Source organism: Protopterus annectens, chromosome 2.part1 (genome assembly GCF_019279795.1).
Source record: "Protopterus annectens isolate FY-2018-M chromosome 2.part1, PAN1.0, whole genome shotgun sequence".
Classification (NCBI taxonomy): domain Eukaryota; kingdom Metazoa; phylum Chordata; order Ceratodontiformes; family Protopteridae; genus Protopterus; species Protopterus annectens.
The window spans coordinates 27688569-27694851 of NC_056729.1; positions in this window are offsets into that span (position 1 = coordinate 27688569).

Here is a 6283-nt window from a genome sequence, read left to right on the forward strand (position 1 = left end):
CTAACAACTGCAGGCTTGACAACTGACATTTCTTAACAATGATTTATTTACCCTCTGCTGGGATAGGATACAGGCCCTTGTGATAAGATGGAGCAACCAAAGTTTCAGAACAACTTTTACCATGGTGTTACCTTTGTTAGTTCCCTCAGACTTATGGACCAGCATTCTCCCCTTTGGTCCACTTGAAACATCTGTCCACACTGGACATCTACTTCAGTCAGTGACTTCCCCTTTGCGTGTGGAACCTGCTGTGAGGTTTTAGACTGCTTGCATGTGCTGCTTTATATTCATGTGTAGCGCTAAGTACTCCCTTCTTCTACAGTTATACCCTGCAGGATAGATATGGTTCACTCTTTTTGCCAATTTCCTCAGCAGTTTTATAATCTCAATCTGATAATCAGATCCTCATGTCCTCAGACAAAGTACTAAATGTATACTACATCATTAAAATGTCTCAACATTTCTAAAGTAGTAATCAGAAATTCACGAACCCACCTATAGTAAAAATGTATTTATGTGGTAAAATCACTGACGATGACTGCTGATTTTTACTTGTGTAATCTTAAATTTTTATATAAATAAAATGTATACATAATATGCTTAAAGCATTGAAACATTTTTCTTTAGCTCATAAGTATAGGTCATGTTATATTACCCATGAGCAGAGGAGACAAGCCCTCATGCTTACCCATAATCAGTTTGTTGCTGATTACACATATGTTCAAATGAACGCTTAAAACTATCAAATTCGGCCATTTCTTTATATTGAGGAGATAATTTAGTGCTGATCCTGGCTTCCAGTGAATAGAAACACCAGCCACATGCCTACACACTGAAAGAAATTAGCTTTTCTGCAACTGTTCAAAAATGTGTATGTTATAGTCATCTAATCGTTATCTCTGTAACAAATTGTGCAATTACACCCAGGTCATGGCCGAAAAGGTCCATGGGCCAGATTACTTATCTGGGTCAACAAAGAAAAAAATTCAAAAATACAAAACAGATGAATTTAAAACATACAAATACCATGCAGAGAAACAATATCTGACAGTTAAAGATTTTACTGAATTATATCTACCCTTGATTTGTAAGTGCAAGTAGTTTCAGTCAAACAGGTAAAGAATTCCAAGCTTGTGTTTCTGTCCTAGCACTGTAGTCTATTGTTAAAACTTCAAAAGTGAGACAAAAAATTAACTTTAACATTTGTTCTCTCTGTTTAAGTGACTTGTGTTTTGTATTTACTGTTTGGCTTTAGTTTAGAAGGCAAACCCTCCTTTTTGCCATATCAACATGACCCTAAGAGGAAGAACAATTTAATCTTTTTATGAAAAAAAATAAATACATTTAACTCAGATTAGTATATCTTTTTTGTATGTTTTATTAAAATGCATTTGCAAGCTTCACTGAGCCCGTCAAATTCCAGCTTGCGGTCTATTGTAGTTGATAGAATGATTTGCAGTTAACAAGCAGAATCTGTCCTGAAGCACTGGCATAAGCAAACTGTTAGGAAAGGTAAATCTTGCCACTGGTGCTAACATGCAGGAGACTATAATGCTGTAGACAAGCTACTATTTAAGTTTAGTAAAGAATTAATTGACATGAAAGACAAAGGTAAGTTTTTTTTCAAAATGGGGCCTAGCTATTTATGCTGAAATGAATGCAGTACCTGTATGGATGCTGAAGAGGGAATCTACAAAGGTATGACAGAGGTGAAAAAAGGGGAACAGAGATGGTAGGTATAAAAGGGAGATCGAACTCTGAATGTACTTAAAGGGGGATTATATAAGGTAGTAAACTCCTTCTGCCACAATGCAAACATAACATAATATAATGATGATGATGATATACAGTGATGCCAAAAGATTCTATGTATTGTCACTTTATTCACTCCTAAATTTGACATGCTAGAGACAGACTTGTCTATTTAATACACCTTAGTGATTGTAGAAGTGAAGAAGAAAATGCTATGTACATTGACAGGTTTATACAGTGTTTATGGTAATTGGGGAGAAATAACCAAGTAACGGGACACCGGAATGGCTGTGGGGGGCTGCTGTGGGGGGGGGTGCATAAATTTGAACAATTTTATTAATACAGATATGACAGTAAAGTCACTGTGGAATCTGAGCACATGTGGATGCATGGCATCCTCTGTAAACTGTTGCATAAAGCATCCCTCTAGCTGTAAAGAATGCTATTCTCATTGCAATTATTTAACATATACATAGCTAATGAGCTTTCTAGACTATATCTCAAGGAACATAAGGAAAATCTAATAAATGAGAACTAGGAAGTCATAAGTCTTTTCCTTATTTACTGATGTCAGATAAGAACATCCACAGCTTTGTCAATTATACTGAATGTGAATTAGAGCTGCAAATGTTTGAATATATAGCTTCATTATCTATTCAATTTTATTACATTTTTGCAATGAAATTTGTAAATCACAATGACTGTTGTCCAAATCCAACAGAATAATTGTGCCAAACCAACTATGCAACCAGAAGATAGAAAGAATCCATGAAGCATACTTGGGTAACGTCAAGTGTAATGAAAGGGTGTGTGATACAATAGTTTTGCACGAAATACCTCATCGTACAGAACTCATAGTAATGGTAATGGTAAAAACTGTCAATTCTTTAACTTGTATTACAAGATCGGCACTAAAAATGCTATGGTAACTTATGAAATTCCAGACAAACACTGAGTAAAGTAGCAGCTTATTTGTTTTAGTTCATTAACAATCAGTGTATTGCCTGTGTTGACTAATGCACAAAATATTCTGAGGTCAACAACCCCTGTCTCAAGGGCAGACTGAATGGAATCTAACTGCATTTCAGGTGAATTAGTTGCCATGGCAGCAGAGGAGCTAGACGGAAGAGGGAGGATTCAATTTGTGGGGATGGCTCATCTCTCCTGGGGGTAAGAAGAGATGTAAGCCCCCAGGGGTTTACTGGGTGGTACAGTTTACATACAGGGAATAGGGCACATGCAAAAAACTCAAACCACCCCAGTAGCTATCTGAATTATGCCCCCTCCTAGTTAAATCTTGCCCCAGTGATGGGGAATGAATGGAATAATTGACTAGAAGGGGGAAATGACTGACAGGCAGCAGAGCCAAAAAGGAGCAAAAATAGTCTAAGGTCAACAAACTGAGAGATATAGTTTCACATGCAGACGCTATACTGTCAAAATCCATTTTTTATGTTTTTTCTCATCATGGTATTCTCAACTTAATCATTTCTGATAATTGTCTTTCACTAAGATGTTCACAGTCTGAGGGTCAGATATAGAAAGTTATCACAATTTAAAAAAATTATAAAATGTGTTGTCAGGTTCAAAAAGCATTAGTCTCTAACCTCTCTTGGGTATAGAATCATTCTGTTGCAGTCAGTAGAACTCTCATCTTCTTAGTTACTGATGTGGAGGAGGGTAAACAAAAAATAATGACCTCATCTGCTCAATTTAGTCAGAGAAAATTCCATATATGTAATCAGCTTCAGAAAGCTCAAGAAAAACAAAAGTACTACGATGACAGATCAGTTAAGATAATGAAACCAGGTGAGATTTTTGGAATCTAGTATCTAAGTTAGAGAAACACTTAAACCAACAGATACCAGCTGTGATTGGTTATTCTAACATATGAAGGTCCTACATTATTAAGGCAAATTAATGTCTATGCCCTGAAATACTACACAAATGGGCTGTTCTCATTTTGAAGTAAGGAAATGTTTGAGAATATGCCAAAAATTGACAGTTTAGGCCATGAAGTGTTGCAACTGTAAAATGGCAGGTTATTATTGAAATGTACACCAACACAGCAGCCAGCACTCTTTACACTATGGTGAATAGATAGTTAATAAATAGCACAAGTCCTTACTAAGTAAACATAACTTTATTCTGCCATAACAGCATACCTTTAAGAGTCCATTCTCTGTACTATAACCCTTTCTCCATGTATATGGACTCCCTTACCTTGAGTATCTGTGCCTTTTTGGATACTTCCCCTCACACTGCATGGTGAGATGTTGGAGATGTGCCTGTGTCATTTCTGTTCTCCTTCTAATGGGAGTATACAATTTTTTGATAACTGTGTCTCACAGTCAGGCTTGCAACTACCAACAATCTCTTCCCCTGAAGTAACCCCTTCTTATAGCCCCATACCTTTTGACAAGTCTGACTCAAATTCAGACGTGTTGTCACCATTTAGTCCTTTCTTTAAAGTAACAACACCTTCAGCATGTAGTGGAGGTGTGAGCACTGCTTGGGTCTTCCCTGCAACCTTTTTGATGCAATTTTCTTCATGCCTGGCAGCATGGAATTCCATGTTCACAAAGTGCTGTCTCAAGAAAGTCATTATCTATAAGAATATCTGCTGGGAAGTCATCAAGCACTGCCACTTGTTGGTTTTCCTGTCCTCTTCCCATTCCAAATGAACCACATCAGAAGATACCTGAAAAGGTGTCCTTTTCATAGCCCTCTCCAGAGTGGACTGCCTGGGAACATAATGTTCTTCTCTAACAACTGAAGGCTTGACAATTGACATTTCTTAACAATGATTTATTTATCCTCTGCTGGGATACAGGCCCTTGTGATAATATGGAGCACAAAAACACAGTTTCAGGACAATTTTACCATGGTGTTACCTCTGTTAGTTCCCTCAGTTTTTTTTGTGCACATACTGTTATTGTAGACTTATGGATCAAAATTCACCTCTTTGGTCCACTTAAAAAATCTATCCACACTGGGCATGTACTTCAGTCAGTGACTTCCCCTTTGCATATGGAACCTGCTGTGAAGCTTTAGACTGGCTGCATGTGCTGCTTCATATTCATGTGCAGCACTAAGTACTTCTTCTACGGTTACACCCTGCAGGACAGATACAGGTCACTCTTTTTGCCAACTTCCTCAGCAGTTTTATGGTCTCAGTCTGATAACTAGATCCTCATGTCCTCAGACAAAGTACTAAATGTATGCTACATCATTAAAATGTCTCTCAATACTTCTAAAGTAGTAATCAGAAATTCACGAACCCACCTATAGTAAAAATGTATTTATATGGTGAAATCGCTGACGATGACTACTGATTTTTATTTGTGTAATCTTAACTTTTTATATAAATAAAATTTATACATTGTAAACTTAAAGCATTGAAACATTTTTCTTTAGCTCATAGGTATAGGTCATGTTATATTACCCATGAGCAGAGGAGACAAACCCTGATGCTTACCCATAATAAGTTATGCTGTTATGGCAGAATAAAGTTATGTTTACTTAGTAAGGAATTGTGCTATTTATTACCTATCCATTCACCACAGTGTGAGGAGTGCTGGCTGTTGTGTTGGTGTATATTAATTGGTCTATTTGCCGTGCACCTGGTCTTACTTGCAAGAATTGCTGGAGGTTTATTATTGAAATACACAATACCTAATCAGAATGGACAATGCTGTTTTAACTGATTTGACCGTTTCCTGGATGCTGCTCTTAAACCTGTTATGAAGTCATCTCCTGTACTAGTGATTGTAAAGTAACTTGGTATGGTAGTTCGATGAAAAATATTGAAACAGAATTTTATTTATTTATTTAGTTAGTTTGCATTTGGTAACTGGGAAAGTCAGACTAGGCATGAGAACCCTTTTTTGGCAGAAGGCCAGGGATAAAAGCTCCATATACAGCAGCATTGTACATAAGTTTTCATAGCTAAAAGTTAGCATGGTGCACACAAGGATCTACATTTGAAAACTGCACACAATATGTAGTCATTTATAGTTAATAATATGCACATATCTTTAAACAAGCATTAGAAATGACATAACAATGTAGGAGCTAATAAATACATGGGCACACAATTACACTCATCCTATTGGAATTGTAGAGAAATTTAAAATATAAGGAGTTTGTAAGAAGTCGAGAGTGGAAGAGGCAATATATAAAGTACAGTGCATGTCACATAGGTAAAGAGGTGACCGAGGTTATCTCTGTATTGAATGAAGGGTATTGTCTGAAGATTTGGGGAGAAGAAACAAGGTATTAGCAATTTAAAACAGAAGATGCAGATTCCATTGGGAAATAAGTCAGATATGAACAGGGAGAGTGAGATGAAAGAGGAGCAGGAAACCAGTGTAGCAAAAGTAGGTAGGCTGTGAGAACTGATTACTGCTGTCATGTATAGTTATCTGTGAGTGAAGCAATGGTAGAGCCGTGACAGTTTTAGTGGGTCCTTGAGACATGATGTAAAAGTTTTGGGTTTATTCATCTGTGTGAGGGTGAAAGGAAGTTACAA